The following is a 23307-nucleotide window of genomic DNA, read 5'->3' as shown; positions in this document are numbered from 1 at the left end:
GCCATTGGATCCTCATTGCCACTCACCGTAGAGGATTTGAACCCATCCCTCAATGTCAAGAAGTTGGTTTTCAGCCTTTAAGCAAGTGGATTATTAGCCAAAACAGAATCATACACGCTAGTGAAAGTACAAAGAAAAGATAAGATTAGAGAATATGAAATTTAGTGAAAATCAAGAAAAAATATAAAGAATTTATGGAAGCAATGGTGCTTGATGATTTCCCCTTTTTTACCCTTCTTTTATCTCTACTCCCAAAAAATAAAGCCAGATCTATCTAAAAAGATTTATTTCTTTTTTAGAAGATCTATGAATCGTTTTTGAATCTCTCAATTTCTCATGTTTTTATGCAGCTGCCACACCCAAGCAAGTAAGAGAGCTGATGAAGGTAGATGGCCTTACAAATGATGAAGTGAAGAGACATTTGCTGGTGGGTTTTGAAGATTTTAATTTGATTTGATTTTACTTTTCCTGCTATTCTGTTTAATGGATGATGAAGATGGGTATTGTCTTGTTTTGTTTCGGAAATACAGACTTCACACAAGAGCTCCAGCTACTGCAACGACCCAAGATAATCAAACAGTTGTTTTATTAGGAGAATTATGGATGTCTCAAGATCAGTATGGGGCCACCACAAAGCCCAGCGCTTCCCTGTCTGGGTATCCACAGGGCCCCCTTCAGTTGTCGGGTAGTGTTGGAGGTATCTCCACCACAGGTGGGAAAAGCTTGGAAGATGATGAAGATGGTAAATCAGAGAGTTATAGTTGGAAGGGTCATCTACAGAAGTCCGGTGAAGACAATGTATAGACAGTCCCACCATGAATATTGCAGATAGATACTGTTCATGGGGAGTTTAGACTTACAAAAATGATTGCTAATATTTGAATTTGTAAATTGTGTAACTTCCCTCTTTCAAGATCAATGTACTTGAGCAGTCTAGACTGTGGTAGGTTCTACATTTTCACCTTGGTGGGAAAGACGGAAGTAACTGTTGCAGCATCCATCAGGTATATATGTTTCCTTAAAAGCTCATAATGTCCTATTACTTATATTGCTTGGTTTCTCTTAAAAAAAAACCAAATAGGAAGGCCCAAGTAGTCACTGCTTGGTTTATAAAATCATATCTAGTCATGCCATAACACTTTGCATGTAATATGTTTGTATATCACTCCCTGCAACTCATGGAACTATCACAACAATAATTATAACTTAGGAGCCTCTCAATATCACACATCACCCCAAATTATCACGTGTTCTGAAAATGTGTTTGTAATATTTCTTGGCCTTCCAACCCAATAGAGACGAATTTTTGGGAAGGCCCATTTAGAGTTAAGCATGGCTAAGGCCTGATGAAGGCCCGTCTGTGCATCTCGATTGTAGTCCGAGATAGATTGGCTCGATTATAAACCATAGTATGCCCACCAAAGCTAAGCCTATTTGGTTAAAAAATGTTCACGGTGCTCTTTCGAAATCTTTTTCTTTTCAAATTCTGCGGCTGGTTGTATCGCGACTATCGCCTGTTTCTTCATACTCTTTTCATTTTTCTTTTTTCTTTTATTAATTTTCATTTTTCTCTGAGAGGAAAAAAATCCTTATAATAGAATAGAGGAGGACAAAGAGAGTTGGTAAGTTTAGTTACAACATATCTCATTTGTTATATCTGTATTCTCTTGTTGTATTTTTGTAGTCATAAATTTATTGTTTTTCGTAGAATTTTATTCTCGTAAAAGAGAAATTTTCGATTGGAGCAATTAGCTATTGACGAAGGGCAAGGTTGATCTCATCAATCAAGGTGAGTTTTTCATTTTTATTGTTTGAAAAAATCTCTATCCTTTCTATGTTTAAGGTTCTATTGTGTGGGGGTAAATCGGTTAGGTTCAGTTAGTTTTAGCTAGTCTTTATTTGATCACAATCTTATTAAGCCAAGATTTAATGGTGTCTATCGGTACAGTAATCTGTATTTGGTATAGTTTTGGTAAGGTAAGAAGGCTTGAAACTATACCGTATCGAGAAAACGGCTACGTTTCTATATCAACATCGTACTGCTCGGTACAATTTTGGTACGGTTTTTATTCAGTATAAATACAATTTTTATTCGGTACAAATACAATTTTGGTACAAAATTTTTGCCGTTTTTTAGCTTTTATGTATATATAGTCGGTAATTCAGTATTTTGGTACAGTTTTGGTATTTGGTATAGTTATGGTACAGTTTTGGTATTTGGTATAGTTTTTCTATTTCAACATGTTTGGTACATATCCAACGGTTTTGTCTTAAATATTGATATTGTACCGAGAAAAAAAAAAACCATTTTGTCATATTCGATACAGTTCTTGGGGTATGATTTTGGTATTGGTATTGAGTATCGGTACCAAATCGAAACCCTTACCAAGATTTGAAAATAACCAATAAACTAATCGGTCTAGGTGACCGAACCAAAACCATAAATTAATCCATTGGTTGGACCCAAATTAATATATCAAGTAATTGATCTTCAATTCTCAAACTACGATCAACCTACTTATTATATGTTTGATTGGTCTTGGTCTTATTAGTCAATCCTAGAATAGTTGGTTTGTTCAAGCCAGGGATTGAGGAATCAAGATCGGTTCAGCAGAAGCAGCTGAGACCGATCCTGATTCCTACCAATTTGGATGGGGGTATTTACGAATTTTTTGTCAATACCTTCTCTATGGATCTTGTTATGCTTAGTTTTGAATCTAGTTGTTTAGGATACGTCTTTATGATTCACTGTTGGAATGTATTGCTCATTGCTCATTCATGCTTGAACCCATGAATTTGTTAATCATTCTATGTTTTACACATGAAAGCAATTATCACACATTGGATGTGAATAGACCGATATGGAGGCACATAAGAACTTGAGCACCCTTGCCTTAATGGTTAGCATGTAAGGATGAGTTCTATTTGAGTCCCAACAAGCCATATCAAAGCTGGAATTGTTGGGTCCCATGCGTAAGCAATTATCCCACATTGGATGGATAGCTTTTAAGGATGAATTGTACCAAAGTCCCAACAATTATTTCATGAGAACACTGAATTTCTCTCTTTTTTTTTCTGATAAACCCTTGCGTTACTTATAGAAAAACTAAAACATTTTGTTGTAAACTGTAATGATGAATTCATGTCCTCCTCCTTTATATATAGTTATTTTCTGAGCTTGCTTTTTTTTTTGGCAGAAAACAATATGGAGGACGAGACAGTAGCTATGATTTCAAATGAGAGAACCAATATTAGCCACCGCTGCTGCGACAACCAAGAGATGAAAACTCGTCTTCCTACCCAAAATTCAAAGGGGTAGTGAAGCTGCCGAATGGTTGCGGCTGGGATGCAACAATCTTTGCTAACCACAAAAGAAACTGGCTTGGTATTTTTGAAACAAATGAAGAAGCTGTGATTGCTTATGACAGTGCATCAATCAAACTATGAAGAAGGGAGTCGCATCAAAACTTTCCATCGACTGAGCTCACTGTTCATGAGTCTACCTTCCAAGATCTTTACAGCACTGAAGCCATTCTGAATATGATCAATGATGGTTCCTATCAGTCCAATTTTATGGACTTCTACATGAACCTTACTAAAAACAATGCAAGTACAAGCCAAAGACAGCCAAGTGAAGAAGCTGGTGCCTGGCACCATGAGCTCTTTCACAATGAGTTGACCACTAATGATGTTGGGAAGTATATTAAGCTTGAAATCCCAAAGGAAAACGCAACGAGATACTTCTCTCTAGTTCCTGAAGTTAGTACCGAAGGAGCTGAAGATGATAATAAGGTGAAGACTACTATGGATTTATCTTTTCTTGATAAGCAACTTAAGCTTTGGAACTTCCAGTATTGTTACCAGAGAAGTAACCAAAGTTTTGTTTTTATGAAAGGATGGGACAGCTTTGTCGAAGACAAATGTTTGAAGGCTAATGACATCATTAGCTTTTCTAGGGTTGACTATTGAATAAGATCTGGAGAGGTGGGGAAATTTATATGATTGATGCAAAGAAAAAGAATGAAGAAATAAATGATAGTTATAGAATGATGGATTCACATGTACAACTTGGAATGGAAGAAGAGACCCTTGGAGGTTCAATGGAGGAGCAAGGCAGGAGAGGAGAAGCAATGAAGAAAGGTTTTAGGCTATTTGGAGTCAATATTGGCTAGTAAAGAAGATGGTGAAGATACTTTGTCTAAACTCGTCTTTCGGTTAAAACCCTTTTCGTCTTCCTTTATGAGCCATATGTCAAAAGCTTATGTCATCAACTTAAAAAGAGATTCTCAAACCCTAATGCATATGCCATCAGGACATTGATATTCAGGGTTGTGGAAACTTGAATGAGTAAATGATTAAGCACAATGACTACGAGAATTATGATGCATGCTTTTCTTTTTTCTATTTCTTTTCATGTTTTTGATTGTGTTTCTTTTGTTCATTACATGTGTTGGTTTCACCTATTCAATATAATAAACTGATAGAAGAAGTTTCAGAATTATAGAGAATATTTTTATTTAAGTTAATCCTTCTCTTGATGTTAACGTAATATTTTTTTTGGTAACGTGATATATATATATATATATATATTTTGGGTGAATTTAATAAGCATTTGAGGATATATATATATATATATATATATATATATAAGGGGCAAGGGAACGCTATCTGCATGCAGATACACACCAGTGCATGATCAATGGGAGGACTGGAGCATCTTCAACACGGGGTGACATGGTTATTCCACCCTAATTTGTGACGTAGATACACATCAGCGGTCCGATATCAATGTCTTTTGATCTTAATCTTCTTAGGTTAGCCTCCTTCTCATAAAAATAAAAATAAATAAAATAAAATAAAAATGCAAGTATTAGATCTTGATGCTTTAAACTTTGAATCTCCCTTTAATATGGGCACTGTTCTTACTCTACACTCCTTTGCAATGCATTAGTACATATGCTACTTTGATTCTACTCTTTAATGTAATTCAAATTACAATCTGAATCAGAATAACAAAACTCTATCCTCTGAGCCACCTGCTGCCTATGTCCCACAATTTTATAGGTGTGAGGCCATGTGTGTCTATTTCTAAGCCCCGGCATGCACGATCAAGCCCGATCAATTAAAACCTGAAGTAACCTAGCCTAATAAATTAACTTGTTGGGCTCTACTCCGATTTGATTATAATCAATCATTCTTGGTGCAAGGGTGTCATCCGATGGACATCTAATCAATTAATAGCTTGACTCAGTCCAACATGTTTAAAGCTTTTTTACTTAGTTCAATGCATTTAAAGTCCGATTAAAGATCATTTAAAGACAATATATCATTAATCTATTTAAAGCTTGTCTAAAGTAGCCTTATTAAAGACCTACCTGATCAAATGTTTATAAATGAGAACAATACCCATAACATATGAGGACCGATTACTTATACAAGCCGGTCGTGGTGAGAGGTCCTAAACTAAAGTCGTAAGCAAAACCAACCGGGCCGATTCCATTGACACCCCTAGGGGGAGCGGACCCTGGTAACCGCCACACCATCAATGGAGAAAGATGCTCGGCTGTTCCGCAGCATTTCTTCAGCGCACGCGAAGTATAAAAGACGAGTTAGAATCAACACTTGCGGGTTGTTAGCGGTCTTTTTCTTTTCCACATCGCGTCACTTTCCGCTTCGTATTCTCTTCCTTCCGAGACGAGAGCGATGGCTGGTCCAGACGAAAGAGCTTCCCCTAAGAAATGGCTGCCTGTCGAAGCCAACCCTGACATCATGAACCAGGTCTCTCTCTCTCTCTCTCTCTCTCTCTCTCTCTCTCTCTCTCTCTCTCTGTTGTGTGATCTGAAACTATCGGAATAAGTTGAGGTTCCCTACTGTACTTTCTATGCATTTCATCTGCGCAGATTAGTCTTTGAAGTTTGTTTGATTCCTTTAGATTGAAAATTTTGAGTCTGTCCTGATTAAATCATGATATAGTTGTCGGAAGGTTTCCTAAAAACGTTGCCATCGAGGCAAAAATGAACTATAATGGAAATTCTGAACTTAATGAATATTTTGGATGCTATGCAGTTTCTATGGGGCCTAGGTCTGCCAGTGGATGAAGCAGAGTTCTATGATGTTTGGATTATGTTTGTGCATTTCAAATGTAGTTTGTTATTGGAAGTTGTTCCCAAAAGCCCCACCCCTTTTTCTGAATAAACTTTTCATTATTTTCTGTTTTCTTTTTAAATTCACAAGTATTACATGATTGGTAAGTTTCACCCTTTGCTTCTTTCTTTTTTTTGGTGGCATTATGCATCCTAATGGGTAGCTGAAGCACCTGTAGTGTCACACTTGATCTTTGGGGATGCTAGAAGTCTTGATGACTACACCGAGGAAAGTTGGTTTGAGATTTTTCAAATTAAAGCTAATATAAAGATTTTGACATTTTGGAATTTAACCTTATGCTCACTTGATGTCGTACGAATGTCCAGTATTTTATTTAATTCAAAATTTTAGTTTTTGGGGCAAAGAAGGTGGTTTAATGTTGGAACAAATATGTGGAGTATGCTGGATTTCCATTGACTGTTTAGATATGTAGAAGAGTGATTCTAGTAGCGAAACTCTCCAATAAAACATTTGGATCTTAAAACAAATTGCCCATTTTCCCTTGACCAACAGCCTGCCAATGCTTTGGGCTGAATTGGAATGGAAGACAGACCTGTGGATCTCCGGGTTTAAAGAGCTTTCTTGGCACTGAAGTTTATGGAAGTGTCTGAGACTCTTGAATTCGTTATTTTGTTAAAGTTCTTTTATCTCTTATTAGTTGGGAACCTTACAGAACATGATTGTTATTATTCACTTTTTCCTTTTGGCATTTGTTAGTTCAATAGCAGCCCTTAGTTGAAATAAAATCGATTTGTTTCGGTCATCAATCAATCAAAGCTTAGAATTCCACACCCCTTTGACAATCTTGTAACAGACGCACCACTTTGACAATGTTGTAATCAAGAATTAAAGTATCGGTATCGGTCGTCGTATCGGTCAGCCAAAATTAAGATACGTATCGGAGGGTATTGTATCGTATCAAAGATACGTTAAGATACGCTAAAGATACGCACATAAATGGATAGAAAACACTTTTTCATACATTTTTGCATTAAAAAATAGTTAAAAAAAGTTATATATAACATGTATTATGCATAAATAGTAAATTGAGAGTATCGCACTAAGAATCCAAGGTTTGTAGTTGTCCCATAAATGTAAAATCCTTATTCCCAACCTTGATTTCCACTTTAGTTAGAGAGAAAAATGGTTGACAGCAACTTTGGAGCAAAACCACCTCAAAAAATTGTGTTTTTCTAAACAAATACCCATTTTGGCCATTTTATGACCATATCGGTGTGTAACAGTCGATACATACCAATACATTCCGATACATACCGATACGTACCGATACGTATATTTCACTTTGATTTTGAGTTTTCATAGAGTATCGGTACGTATCGGTGTGTATCGTATGATATGTATTGATGCAAAAGGGTTTTAAAAATTCCATGTATCGTATTGGTCTGTATCATATAGGCCGATACGATACGATACAGACCGATACTTTAAACCCTGGTTGTAATTCCTTCTTAACAACACAAGTCCTTGCCATGTCACTAGATAGCACATTTGTGTTCGCTGTTGTTGGATTCTGGGAGATTCATTTGAGTATCTTAATCTTATTATAATGGGAGATAAATGAAAATGTTTTTCAAAGGAATGCATAAAGAAGGGGTGGGGAGGAGGTGGGGGAAGAATGAAGTTTATTTGAAGGTAAACAAAAAAGTTTTATCATGGGAGCAATCAAATGGTGATTTTTCCTATTTAGTAATTACATCTCAGCAACATGTAGAGGTATTAGGTGTACTTTATATATCTTTACCAAAGCATTATTTACATTTTTAGAAATAAAAAGAGCTACCTAATTCATTTTGATCTTTTTGAAGGATGACACTTTTACAGATGTGCAAAGTTATTCTCCTTAAAGAACAATAGGAACAAAGTCTTGCTACTTCTTCCAATGCTTCTTTATGCTTAAGATTATAGTTTGTGAGTGAATGCTGTTATTGAGTGCTTATTCTGACTCCATGTCCTTTAGGTGTGAAGAATTCAATTTACTCTGTATCTTAGTTTTGTATCCTTACTCCTTTGGTTTGATGCTAGACAACAAGTTAGTGTTCACTCTTCACATGTTCATTGAACTTGTTATGTTTGCCTCGAATATTTCTTGACCCCTTTTGAAGAATGGCCCGCTTCGACATTTTTTTTGGCAACATGAATGTTATTTTTTGTTGAGATTTGTGATGGCAGTAGATGTCGTAGCCCCTGCGTGGGACAGTATGACCCAACCGGCCGCAACCAGATGGAGCGACCTAACTTGGAGGAGTATATATACGTACTATCGTCTTTTTGAGCAAGCATTGTAAGATTTGGGGGTTTTCCGTGTTCAGGTTTCTAGGCGAGTTTTCTTGCCACGATTTGGGTGTTCTCAAGCAATCTCCATTGTATCCACTTTTTTACAAAGCTTGATCTCTGATGAGGCATTTCCTATTGCATGAAGAAGTCCAATAGTTCTACTAGCATTACCTATGGTTAATTTATTTCAAGAAATAAACTTTTTCGCTTGGATCCTATACCCAAAGTACCATATATAAGTATATAACACTATTTATCTAAATACTAATAATGAGAAGATATCTTATAAAATAAAATAAGAAGATATTAAAAGAAAACATGATAAAATGATAAAATGCTATAAATGCGATTATCAACCAAGATATCTTATAAAATATATATTTATTAAAGAAACTTGCCACAAAACATGATAAAATGCTATAAATGTGATTACTAACCAAGAGAGGAAGGATTCTAGCAAATAAAAATATCTTTCTAAATTAAAAGGAACATAACCATCATAAAAAGGTGGCTCAGCCTAGACTGGCGCTTCGGTCGCCTAGGCGTTACCTTGATATTTTACCATCCTTCGTCGGCTTAGTTACCTTATCGCCTTGATTAATATTCTCCAAAACATCTCAAAGAATACATTATTTGACCTAAAGTCTTTTACTTAAAATAAGACATTTGGTATGACTAATGCTTCTATATTTTTTTTCTTATTTGTTTCTTTCTTTCATTCCCCTTGACATGCAAAAGAAACTTATTAATAAAATTACAAATAATGAAACCATGACCACCACCTTCTACTAATTTAATTCATGTTTTTTTCTTTTAAATAGTAATGGTTTAGTTAATACGACCTAATTCTTCACGCCATTTTTTTTTCTTATATCCCCACTCAATGCTACTGTCTCTAAAAAGTAAAGGAAATTCACTTAATGGTAGTAGTTGCAAAGAACTTCATAGGCCTCTTTTAGCGTAATTTAGATTCTCAATTAATGGAAAGGTGGGAGAGAGAGAGGGTGATGTAGATAAGTCACTTGGGCTTATTTTATTACAAATAAGCCTTGGGTTGTGTTATGTATATGTTGGGCCTTTGATCCCATGGGTTTTCTTTGAAATGTACCACTTTAATAGACCTAAAATATGGGTAGAAGGTAGGAAAACGGGATTTTATTCATTAGTTTAATTAGTTGCTATGTAATTCAATGAAGGCCCATTAGGCCATTAGTTGATTGTAAAGTCCTATATGGACTATTAGTTAGTTAGTCCTACTCCATTTTGGAGTCATAAATTCAAGTCCTAGTCCTATTTTGAATTCCTAGTTGTAGTAGGAGTGTCTAGTCCTATTGGGAAACTACCTCCTAGTTGTAGTAGGAGTGTCTAGTCCTATTGGGAAACTAGCTCCTAGTATTAGTATGATTGTAAATTTCTCCTCTATAAATAGAGAGGCATATGTACCATTATTGGACAGATTTGAATGAAAGAAAGTTTGCATTTATGAAAGAAAGTTTGCAACTAAATACTTAGAATAGCTGAGATAGCTGTGGGTGAGAAGCTCAGGCTGAGATAGCCACTTCCTTTATTCTCTTTCACCTTTCTCAACCCTCCATTTGTTTTATTCTTCTTTTTTATTTTATTTGCTGTAACATTCAAGAGGTATAGTTCAGATTTGGATAGAAATCAGAACCGATCAGCAATCCTAGTGGAAATAGGAGAGAGATCGATCTCCTCTCTTTCTCTATTATGTACTCTGTTCAGCCAGGTCTTCAATCAGGGTATTCCAGGTCTCATAAGGATCCCACGATCCTTACCTAGACACTGTTGGAAGCATTCAACTGCTGTTTTTGAAGGTTCTTCTCAGTTTTCTCTCATAGGTCAGAAAATCAAGAAAGCTTGTAACTTCACAACCAGCCATCAGAATCCTCTCAACTTTGGAGGTTTTTGTACCCTCCCTAGGGACTATCTACGCTCAAGAGTGCAGCTCAATTGGACTCCTACATCCCTGGCCGCAGCTCTCTCTCTCCAGCTCTATAACACAGGTCTTTCTCTCTCCTATCAGGTTAGGTTTTAGGCTGATTTTACTCCTATATGGGTATTGTATCCTTGGGGATTTATTTGATTGTATTATTTCTTTGTTTCTTACTCTTATTTGTATTGTTTGGGGTTATAAACTGTGAAGTTAGATACTTGTAATCTACTCCTGCATTAAGTGGTATCGGAGCTTCAAGTTGTTTGTTTCCGGTTGATTGATCATGCTAGAGATTGGTGGAGAGTCCATAAAAGGCAACTCTGAGTTCAAGGACATGAGCCTAGGACTTGGGAAGAGATGAAGTACGAGTTAGTGACACAATATCTCCATGTATATTTTCAAAGAATGCTCTTCCCTCCACAGGATTTTCATCAGAATACATCCACTGCTGCCCAATCTAATGGTCAGCCATGTTATTTTCATGGGGAATTCCTTGAATGGATGCGTGAATTGGACATGTACTTTGACAACTACAACTTAACAGAGACACAAAAACGCCAATATGCATGTTTCCAGATGAGTGATTGTGTTCGAATGCAATGGAAAGTCCGTGAAAGGCAACTTCAAGCTCAAGAATGTAAACATAAAATGTGGGACAAGATGCAGTATGAGTTGGCAGGCATGTACCTATCTAAGCATGAACGAAACATATACTTCCTTCCACCAGATATCCAAAAGCCACCCACACTTGACAATGGCATAAAGGAATCATCGGCCTCTATTGCGAATGAGCAACAAGAGAAGACACCTTTGACCTGTGAACTAGAGTCAAAAGTTGAGGTTAGTGTAAAAATTTTTCCAGCCATTCCTATTGTTAAGGAAGAACTAGTCATTGATGTTCCCATCAACAAGACTCATGTGGGAGAAGTAGAAAGCAACAAGGTTGCCACAATGGACAATGAGGTTGAGACTAGGGAACTTGACACTACAACAACTGTGATGATTGTGAACAGCCAAGAGGAAGATCTTAAGGAGTTAAAAAATGAAGTTGTGTTTGAACCATCAATGGAACCGATTAGGAACCACCAGGTAGATGAACCAAAAGAGCTTTATGTTGCATTAAAGTTAGAAGAGATCAAAGGTGCGTATGTAGATGACCCTATGGATACATCCGAAGATGTTGAAGTTGAGCATATAGAGTTTGTCATCCTATTAAAGTATCTTGAAGATCGAGTTCCTCACATTCTAGACTACATCTTTATCATGAAAGAACTACCTGAATTTTTCTACGGCTTGAAGAGAGACGTGCAACATGATATAATCACCCTCACTTTACAAAATTTGAGGACGAATTTTTTCTAAGAGAGGGCGAGTTGATGTAGATAAGTCAGTTAGACTTATTTTATTACAAATAAGCCTTGGGTTGTGTTATGTATGTGTTGGGCCTTTGATCCCATGGGTGTTTTTTTAAATGTGCCACTTTAATAGACCTAAAATATGGGTAGAAGGTAGGAAAACAGGATTTTATTCATTAGTTTAATTAGTTGCTATTTAATTCAATAAAGGCCCATTAGGCCATGAGTTGATTGTAAAGTCCTATATGGACTATTAGTTAGTTAGTCCTACTCCATGTTGGAGTCATAAATTCAATTCCTAGTCCTATTTTGAATTCCTAGTTGTAGTAGGAGTGTCTAGTCCTATTGGGAAATTAGCTCCTAGTTGTAGTAGGAGTGTCTAGTCCTATTGGGAAACTAGCTCCTAGTATTAGTATGATTGTAAATTTCCCCTCTATAAACAGAGAGGCATATGTACCATTATTGGACAGATTTGAATGAAAGAAAGTTTACATTTATGAAGAGAAAGTTTGTAATTAAATGCTTAGAGCAGTTGAGATAGCTGTGGGTGAGAAGCTCTGACTGAGATAGTCACTTCCTTTATTCTCTTTCACCCTTCTCAACCCTCCATTTGTTTTATTCTTCTTTTTTATTTTATTTTCTGTAACATTCAATAAGTATAGTTCAGATTTTGATAAAAGTCTCTAGAAATCAGAACCGATCAGCAATCCTAGTGGGAATAAGAGAGAAATCGATCTCCTCTCTTTCTCTCTTCTGTACTCTGTTCAGCCAGGCCTTCAATCAGGGTATTCCAGGCCTCATAAGGGTCCCATGATCCTTACCTAGTCACTGTTGGAAGCATTCAGCTACTGTTCTTGAAGGTTCTTCTCAGTTTTCTCTCTTAGGTCAGAAAATCAAAAAAGTTTGTAACTTCACAACCAGCTGTCAGAACCCTTTCAACTTTGGAGGTTTTTATACCCTCCCTAGGGACTATCTACGCCCAAGAGTGCAACTCAATTGGACTCCTACAGCCCTGGCCGCACCTCTCTTTCTCCAGCTTTATAACAGGTCTTTTTCTCTCCTATCGGGTTAGGTTTTGGGTTGATTTTGCTCCTATATGGGTATTGTATCCTTGGGGATTTATTTGATGGTATTATTTCTTTGTTTTTTACTCTTATTTGTATTGTTTGGGGTTTTAAGCTGCGGAGTTAGTTACTTGTAATCTACTCCTGCATTAGAGGGTGGGGATGGGGAGGAGTTGTAAGGTTAGGGTTCGTAGTTGTAAGGTTTGGGGAGACGGGATTAGCAAGGGGGAATGTAGTCCGGGGAGAGGGTGGATGGCTTTCATCTTTGATTATAAATAGTTGAAGATTTTTTCTTCTTAATATAACTCTCCTTTAGCTGCGGTAATAAACCGTGGTTAATGGTGGTACTGCGTGGGCTAAAACTAAGCTATTGGGGGCAATTTTAATTGCATTTAATTAAAAAAAAAAAAACTGTAATGCTTTTGGACAGATGAATTAGAAGCAGTTTTGAGGCAGGTGGAATTATCATTTGTAAAATCATTAGTGGCGTTTTGCTCTTATTTCTTGTAGTGTACTAGTGTACTAATAACATTCTTAAGTAAATGATTCTTTTTTGTTCTCATTCAATATATTTTTGTTCAGGATTTTTTTTTAAGAGACGGATTATGCCAAAACATGGCGAATATATTACCGGAGAAGAGATGGAGGATTATCGTTTCCAAAGGAAGCACGAATGAAAATACGGAGAGCTATACAATCGAATCAATGATTTACCAGGTGTGTACATGATGATTTTTGGTCTTTGTTATGTAAGAGAACAAAAACAAATACACAAATAGACCTTTTCATAATAAAGCTCGTATTTTGTCACTCTATTGTTTCCTTCATTTTAGGTTCCTCACATTAATCAAGCAATCATGTCATTTAATCATTACAAGGGATGTCAACTTTGGTTTTTATATAAAAGAGTAGTGCAGCCCATGGACACAGCTAATCCACCTAGCTATTGTATAGGTAGGAGCAAGCCAACCCATCAATAATACTCTCATGATTTAGCTGAGTGGGTTGTGCGGGTCACATTGGTTAATCAGTGCCCGGGCGGGCAATGATTCTGTTCTTCACTCCCTTAAGCACAAAAATCCTCAGCAGTGAGGTAGTGAAAATCCAACAGCTGGGGTGTATGTCGGGACCCGTCCAGCCATTGGATCCTCACTGCCACTCACCGCAGAGGATTTGAACCCATCCCTCAATGTCAAGAAGTTGGTTTTCAGCCTTTAAGCAAGTGGATTATTAGACAAAACATTTTGGAATCATACACGCTAGTGAAAGTACAAAGAAAAGATAAGATTAGAGAAAACTGAATTTAGTGGAAATCAAGAAAAAATATAAAGAATTTATGGAAGCAATGGTGCTTGATGATTTCCCCTTTGTTACTCTTCTTTTATCTCTACTCCCAAAAAATAAAGCTAGATCTATCTAAAAAGATTTATTTCTTTTTTAGAAGATCTATGAATGGTTTTTGAATCTCTCAATTTCTCATGTTTCTATGCAGCTGCACACCCAAGAAAACAAGAGAGCTGATGAAGGTAGATGGCCTTACAAATGACGAAGTGAAGAGCCATTTGCAGGTGGGTTTTGAAGATTTTAATTTGATTTTATTTTACTTTTCCTGCTATTCTGTTTAATAGATGATGAGGATCGGTAAATAGTATTATTTGAAATGTGTTTCAAATAATTTAGTCGATTCATTGGCCCAACCCTTTTGGTTTAAAATATAATGAACTTGTTTTAATGGTGGCATTTTTGTTCTATGCATGCAAAGGTCCATTTAGTTGGGGATAAGATTATGGTTCTTGTTTTTGCATGCAAAGGTCCATTGTAGGTGATAGTAGTATGGGGGTAAAGTATGATAAAACTTTTTACCTTTGGGGTTTTTAAGTTATGCCATTTTTAATGTTGTCTTTTTGTGCAATTAACCTTTTGTGCAACTAAAAACAACTTAATGACCAACCTTTAGGATCACACCACATGGCTTGATTATGTCTGTCTAAATGGAATATTCCAGTTATGATTTTCTATAATAAAATAAAAAACCTTAAACCAAAATCCTAAGTTGCACAATACAAACTTTAGATTAAAAACTTGAGAGAGAGATTTTTCTTCCTGCTCAAGATAAAAAGGGGTTTTTGGATTTGAGGGAGTCTCAAGACGGAGATGGAGCGCTCATACTGCATTCCTTTAGAGGAACGTGCCGCTAGTGTATTTAATTTAATCTTCAATCCTATTTTTTGTGTTCTGTGTTTATGTTCATTGAGATCTAATGCTGTAAAATTTTTGTATTGGTACTGCCGCCACTCCCACAACCAAGGTCAATTAAGGCTAGTTTGGCTTTGGAAAGTTTGATTAGGGTCAATCAAGACTGGGCTCAACTAGGTTGAGCTTGGCAGGGATGGGCATGGGCCGGAGGTGTCAAAAAACCTAGCGTGAACTATTAAAACCAACAAAAAAACCTGGACCAATCCAGACTGATCCTAATTGAACTAGTATTGGACTGAGGTATCAAGTGACCAGCTGAAAACTTGAACGCACTGAAATGAATGATATCCAAATTGAAAATTGAACCAAATGAAACTAATAAAAAAAATCATTGAGTGTAAGGTTATGAATAGATGAATTAATTATCCATTGATTAAAATATTATTGAGAATATTTCCCTTTTGTAAGGGGTATTATTACAAATCAATGAGTATGAATATATGAATAGAGGGAAATCTCTTTATGTACTATACAAATTAGTTGTACAATTAAATTAAGGGTAATTTATAGCGCCACCCCCTGGAGAATGCCACAATTATAAGAACACCCCCTCTATTTCACCAAATTAGACTCAGACCCCTTACTGTCAGTCACTGTTAAGTCAAGAGTTAAAATGACCGTTATACCCTTTTCACTAAAACTCATTTTAACCTAATTCCTCTTCACCTCTATCCATTCTCACCTTCATCGGGAGGAGAGAGAGAGAGAGAGAGAGAGAGAGAGAGAGAGAGAGAGACGCAATTTACGGCACAGCACCACCATCAGCGGCATTCTTCATTGATATCCATCTAATTGCTTGCGCCGGACATCGAGTGGTGGTTCCATGGCTCGCCGTCAAACCAACATTCTCTCTGGTTGCCGAGAACTCGAATCCTTAGATGTGAGAGGTTGTGGGGATGTGAAACTTGATGACAAGTTCTTAGATGAGAAGTGCTCTAGGTTGAAGGTTCTGGGCGCTTCAGTCATGGATAATTACTACCGGAATTACTGTGATGATTTATTTGATTACTTGGATTCTTCGTGTTACTCTGCCTGGATGTTTAGTACTCATCTGTATGAAGGTGAGAGCTCTGATGGGGTTTGGGACGATGAGCAGAGGCTTGAGGAGTTGGAGCTAAGGTTCTATGAAGGGTTTGATGAGGAAGACGATGATGATTCTGGGGAGTTTGAGTAGTCCCCGTATCCATTACTTTTAGGTTGTAAGAGTGTTTGATGTTTGGGTCTAGAAACTGGATCAATAGGTATTACCTGAGCTTTCTACAGGTGTTGTTACTACTGTTTTGGATGCCACCCCTGGCATGGAAATTGGAATGGAAGGTTTCTTAGGCTTTGGGGATTTATATATGGTTCCTAGAACAGTGAAAGTTGTGGGGTTTGTATTTTTTTTTTTTTTTCATTTCTTGAAAACAATGGCAACGCCCATTTTCCTAGCTCTATAGATGATTGTTCCTCTGTCTGCAACTGCCTTAGCCTTACCGATTAGAGAAAAAGTAATTTAATTAGTTTTGGTGGAGCATAAGCAATAGCCAGTCGCCATGAGGTCCTACAGGACGACGGACGTCCGTCATCGTCCATCGCCGATGCTGCCGCTGCCGATGCTCTGAACGATCGTCGGTGGATAGGTAAATTGGGTTTTAAAATGGGCCCAAATCGATTTGGGTGAAAGAAATTATTACAAGGGTATTTTAGGTACTTCATATTTTACAAGGGTATTTTGGTATTTAAAATAAAATATAATTGCTGACATCAGCATATAAGGTATATTCCTTAACAGTGACTGACGGTAGGGGGTCTGAGTCTAATTTGGTGAAACAGAAGGAGTGTTCTTATAATTGTGGCATTCTCTAGGGTATAAATTACCCTTAAATTAATGATTTTATAGTTGGGTTCATTTTTTTATTTCAATATTAGTTATCTTCTCACTGATTAGATAACCATTGATTTCAATATCAGTTATCTTCCTCCTCCAATTAAGTACAAGACAGCGGTCATCGATGCCTGTAAATCGGATGGCGTGCTGCCTTATCCTTCAGGGTTAGGGAAGTCTTTGAAATTTCATAAGAGAGGAACTGTTACCTGGATCAATGCCCTTTACCAATAAACGGTAGCTGGAAACGGTTGTCCTCTTCCAATTTATTCCTCTTTGTTCCAATTACAACAAGAACACATCAAATTAAAGTTTCATATTCTTGGTTGTGTATTTATTTGACTTGGGGAAATCTATTTAAATGTTTTTGCCAAATCTTTCCTCTCTACAGGTTATGAATATAAGACTTCATTGTGGTTAAATCTTTAAAACAAACCGATCTAAATCAATACTAATCCGATTTTGAAAAAAAAAAAATAATAATAAAGTGACTTAATGGTTTGGTTTTGGTCTCACTCATTCCCAGACCAAAGTCGGGCCTGGGCCGAGATATTTTAACCCAACCCTGGTCTGGTCGGGCTGAGGTTTTAAAAAATCCAGCCATGTTTCACCCCTATGAAGGCTAATTATCATTTCTTTAGCGAGGCTGTAGAAAATGAAGAGACATTTTGGAAGTGTATGTGATGGAGTTCTCAAGAAAAAAGAAAAGAGGGAGGTTCTGAGGAAAAGAAGTCAACCTTGTAGTAGTAGAAAAAAGTAAGAATTTTGAAGCCCTTTTTGGAGAAGCATTGCAAAATTTCTGTAGGAAGTTATATCTCACATTTAATAAATTCTTGAGGCAGTATATATATATATATATCTCACAATCTTGATCAAGACGGGTAATTGAAATTAGTGCTTTGTGTTTTCGCTGATTTTTCAATTTATTTGAGATTTATATTTGGGGCCTTTTAGAAGCAGACTAGTGCCATCTTGTTGATGCTTGTGAGCTTTTATTTCTTCGAGTGTAATTGTTCTTTTTTCCATTCTTATCATAAATTTCAAGTTTTGGCATAAACTTGGGAAGAGAAACGTTGCAACTCTAATTTGATGTTACTGGCTTCCTCTCGTAATTGCCATCTGATTTTTTCCTTCATATGAATGAAAGGTTTTCCATATTAGATTTGGTGTTGTGTTCGACTCAGTTTGAGGAATCAAATCAGATCATATCGGGCCTGTCCAATCCTAATTCTTGGCTGATATCATATCACTAGATCGATACAGACAAAGGGTATTAGAGTGAAAGGTCTTTTTTTTTTTTTTTAATAATAAAAACTAGGGGTATTTCTGTCCAATCTAGGTCAATAGTGATCAATCTAGATTGCGATCAGATCGATATCATCCCTGTCCAATCCCAAAGACAGATTCTGATATCTTAAATGTTTGGCTTGAGTATGTTTATTTCATCTATATTGCTTTCATTGTTGTATATGTTGTAACCTGGTAGACACTGAGAGGGGGGTGAATCTGTGTGGCTAATTTTCTTTCCTTAATCTGACGAGTATGTTGAAATGGCGATCCTTGCAAACACTATACCTCCTAGCACACAATCATATGCACACTGAGCCTCTTATAGGCACTTCCAACTGTGCATACCCATTCCACATTCCACGCACTTCTTAGCAATACAAAGCAAAAATATAAATCCACACGCAAAATACATGGAATTTTACGAGGTTTGGCAAGATGCCTACATCCCCCGAGTAGTGCATGTAAAAGCTTCATACCTACTCAATTCACTACTATAGTTGCACCTACAAGTGGAGCACCCACTCCCAAGTTTACCCAGCATACAACCGAGAAAGCGCATGCAGTGCCGATACAAATAGCAGCACATACTACTAGGGAGCTCACACCCCCGATATTTAGCATCCACTATACACCTATTACAAAAAAAATATTGATAGATATGGCGTTATAGCAGTTGCCTTCCAATGCTTCAGAAGTTAGAACAGATATCATACAAATTCACCTATGCCTAGCATCTACATATATATATATATATATATATATAATATGTTCACAAACAATAACATCAAATGCATATAGGTTAGGGAGGCTTATAGCTAGTTGCCTATAATGCTCTGATACTCTGAGAAGTATTTGAGACCCTCCACTGGTCACTAGAATCACCAACTTTACCTATAAAGAGGAACTTGGTTCTTCACATGTTCACTGACATAATGGAGTCACACGCAAGCACCCCTTCTTAGTTTTTGTTCTTCTTCAATGCATAAGACCACAAGAACCTCTCCTTATTCTTCCCCCTTTTCTATTTTCTTTTCTTCTTGCCCTAGCTTTCAATGAGGCAACATTAATGCACAACCATCATCTTAAACCTCCATTAATGGAGCTTGAACAACCTCTATCAAGCAACAATGCTCATTCAATGGCTTACCAACAAGAAGGGAGCATCCATTCTCTAAATCATAGGTCTCTTCTTCTCCCTTCTCTTGGTTTGAAATCAAGGGGGAACTTCCTCTCTAAAATCCATGGATTTCATGAGTTCAAAACTCTGTTCTAGGACTTTCAATAGATAGAGCACGAAAAAACAAAAGGGCAACAATTTAAATGGACCGATTTAACCTTTTGGATCAAAATTTATGGCCATTTGAAGTTCTACCATTGAGATATGTCCATTTGGAATCTTACCGGCTGGCAGCTTGCGGAGCAATGTCATGGATTACAACTGTTGGATCGGCAAGGCAAAATAGCGGGATTAAATCATCTTCGTTCATTTAAAATTCAAATTTTAAAACTTCTAAAAATCGTAACAAGGTTCATGCGCCTTTTAGAGAAAACATATTAGGGGCTGCCAACTTTTATATAACTACATAGAGCCCCCTCAAAAACAAACTTTTATTTCACAAACTCCCCGAGAGCATTTTAAAGTTGGATTTGAGATCTTTTGAACCGGTCCCGTGGAAATATCCAAAAGTTTCTTATAAAGATTTGGATTGAGCTGAAACAAAAAGGGTATGGACCATGACTCAAATCTCTATAAATTTTCAGAAATCCAGTAATAGTTTTCGCCATGCAAAAAGACTAAAATGCTCCTGAACATTATGAAGTAGTAACTTATTCATCTGATATTGAAACGGGATAAAACCGGATATGTTGAATTGAATTTTTTATGCTTGTATTGAGTCATACAGAATTCAACTTCCAAAAAAATTATCTTCAATGCCGAAAATACCCCTCAAACCTGCCCGGTTCTATGGTTCAGACCCAAGGGTAAACCTCGGTTTAACGCAGCGACACCTAACTCGTGTAACAGATCAAGCGCGAGGAAAAAAAGGGAAAAATATAAAAGGAAAGAAAAAACCCTAATTGTACACTCTAGTTATATATATTTCCCTCCTCTCATTCATTCTTTGGAGATCTTTTTCTTTTCAAGTTCTGCAGCGGGTTGTATCTCCTATTTCTTCATCCTCTTTTCAGTTTTTTTTTTTCTTTTTTCTTTTTTTTCTTTTATTACTTTTCAAAAAAAATCCTTATAATATAATAGTGGAAGACAAAGAGAGTAGGTAAGTTTAGTTACAATATATCTCATTTGTTATGTCTGTATTCTCTTGTTGTATTTTTGTATTCATAAATTTATTGTTCTTCGTAGAATTTTATTCTCGTAAAAGAGAAATTTTCAATCAGAGCAATTAGCTATTGACGAAAGACAAGTTTGATCTCATCAATCAAGGTGAGTTTTTCATTTTTATTGTTTGAAAAAATCTCTATCCTTTCTATGTTTGAGGTTCTATTCACATGTGGGGGTAAATCGATTAGGTTCTGTTAGTTCTAGCTAGTCTCTGTTGATCTCAATCTTATTAATCCAAGATCTAAGGGTGTCAATCGGTACAGTAATCTGTATTTGGTATGGTTTTGGTAAGGCAAGTAGACTTGAAACTGTACCGTATCGAGAAAATACCTACATTTCTATATCAACATCATACGGATTGGTACAATTTTGGTACGGTTTTTATTCTGTATAAGTTCAATTTTTATTTGGTACAAATACAATTTTGGTACAAAATTTTTGCCCTTTTTTTACCTTTTATTATTTATACTCGGTAATTCAGTATTTTTGTACGGTTTTGGTATTTGGTATAGCTTTTCTATTTTAACATGTTTGGTACATATCCAACAATTTTGTCTTAAATATTAATATCATACCAGAAAAAAAAAACCATTTTGTCATATTCGATACAGTTCTTTGGATATGATTTTGGTATTGGTATTCAGTATCAGTACCAAATCGAAACCCTTACCAAGATTTGAAATTAACCAATTAACTGATCGATCTAGGTGACCAAACCAAAACCATAAATTAGTCTATTGGTTGGACCCAAATTAACAGATCAAGTAATTGATCTTCAATTCTCAAACTAAGATCAACCTACTTATTATATGTTTAGTTGGTTTTGGTCTTAATTAGTCAATCCTAGAATGGTTGGTTTGTTCAAGCCTGGGATTTAGGAATCAGGATCGGTTCAGCAGAATCAGCTGAGACCGATCCTGATTCCTCCCTATTTGGATGGGGGTATTTACGACTTTTTTTGTCAATACATTCTTTGTGGATCTTTTGATGCTTAGTTTTGGATCTAGTTGTTTAGGATACTTCTGTTGGAATGTATTGATCATTGCTCATTCATGCTTGAACCCATGGATTTGATTATTATTATTCTATGTTTTACCCACATGAAAGCAATTATCACACATTGGATGGGAATGGACCAATTTGGAGGCACATAAGAACTTGAGCACCCTCTCCTTAATGGTTAGCTTGTAAGGATGAGCTCTATTTGAGTCCCAACACGCCATATCAAAGCTGGAATTGTTGGGTCCCATGCGAAAGCAATTATCACACATCGGATGGAAAGCTTTTAAAGATGAATTGTACCAAGTCCCAACAATTATGTCATGAGAATACTGAATCCCTTGGTTTTTTTTTAATATAAATAAATTCTTGCGGTAGTTATAGAAAACTGAAACATTTTGTTGTAAACTGTTATGATGAATTCATGTCCTCATCCTTTATATATAGTTATTTTCTGAGCTTTTTTTTAGCAGAAAACAATATGGAGGACGAGACAGTAGCTATGATTTCAAATGAGAGAACCAATATTAGCCACCGCCGCCGCCGCGTCTGCTGCCGACGACGACAAAGAGGTGAGGATGCGTCTTCCTACCCAAAATTCAAAGGGGTAGTGAAGCTACCAAATGGTTGCGTCTGGGGTACTACAATCTTTGCTAACCACAAAAGAAACTGGCTTGGTATTTTTGAAACAAATGAAGAAGCCGCAATGGCTTATGACAGTGCATCACTCAAACTACGAAGAAGGGAATCACATCGAAACTTTCCATCGACTGACCTCACTGTTCATGAGCCTACCTTCCAAGATCTTTACAGCACTGAAGCCATTCTGAATATGATAAAGGATGGTTCCTATCAGTTAAGTTTATGGACTTCTACGTGAACCTTACCAAAAACAATGCAAGTACAAGCCAAAGACAGCCAAGTGAAGAAGCTGGTGCCTGGCACCATGAGCTATTTCACAAAGAGTTGACCACTAATGATGTTGGGAAGTATAATAAGCTTGAAATCCCAAAGGAAAATGCAATGAGATACCTCTCTCTAGTTCCTGAAGTTAGTACAGAAGGAGCTGAAGATGGTAATAAGGTGAAGACTATGGATTTATCTTTTCTTGATAAGCACTTCCAATATTGTTACGGGAGAAGTAGCCAAAGTTTTGTTTTTACGAAAGGCTGTAACAACTTTGTTGAAGACAAATGTTTGAAGGCTAATGACATTATTAGCTTTTATAGGGTAGACTGCAGAGGAAGATCTGGGGAGGTGGGGAAATTTATATGATTGATGCAAAGAAAAAGAATGAAGAAATAAATGATAGTTATAGAATGATGGATTCACATGTACAACTTGGAATGGAAGAAGAGACCCTTGGAGGTTCAATGGAGGAGCAAGGCAGAAGAGGCGAGGCAATTTAGAAAGGTTTTAGACTATTTGGAGTTAATATTGGCTAATAAAAGAGATGGGGAAGATACTTTGTCTAAACTCTTCTTTTGGTTAAAGTCCTTTTCTTCCTTTTTGAGCCATATGTCAAAAGCTTATGTGCTCTACTTAAAAAGGAGATTCCTCAAACCCTAATGCATATGCCATCAGGATATTGATATTCAGTTTAACAGTATTTTGTTTCTTTCTAAATGGAAGTGAATTATCAGATTTATTAATGGGGATCTTAAGTCTTAACCTTCCAATCCTTTTTTGAAACTTGAATGAGTAAATGATTGATCACAATGAATATGAGAATTATGATGCAT

The 23307-nt window shown here is 36.5% G+C and overlaps 1 pseudogene; it reads left to right on the top strand.

The window, feature by feature from the left end:
- The first annotated feature begins 483 nt into the window (after positions 1-483).
- LOC122069285 lies at positions 484-23244 on the top strand (annotated as a pseudogene).
- The last annotated feature ends 63 nt before the right edge of the window (positions 23245-23307 follow it).

This window comes from Macadamia integrifolia, unplaced genomic scaffold, assembly GCF_013358625.1.
Source record: "Macadamia integrifolia cultivar HAES 741 unplaced genomic scaffold, SCU_Mint_v3 scaffold571, whole genome shotgun sequence".
Classification (NCBI taxonomy): Eukaryota; Viridiplantae; Streptophyta; class Magnoliopsida; order Proteales; family Proteaceae; genus Macadamia; species Macadamia integrifolia.
Note: the sequence above shows the minus strand (reverse complement) of the source record. Positions and strands in the feature narration are given on the sequence as shown.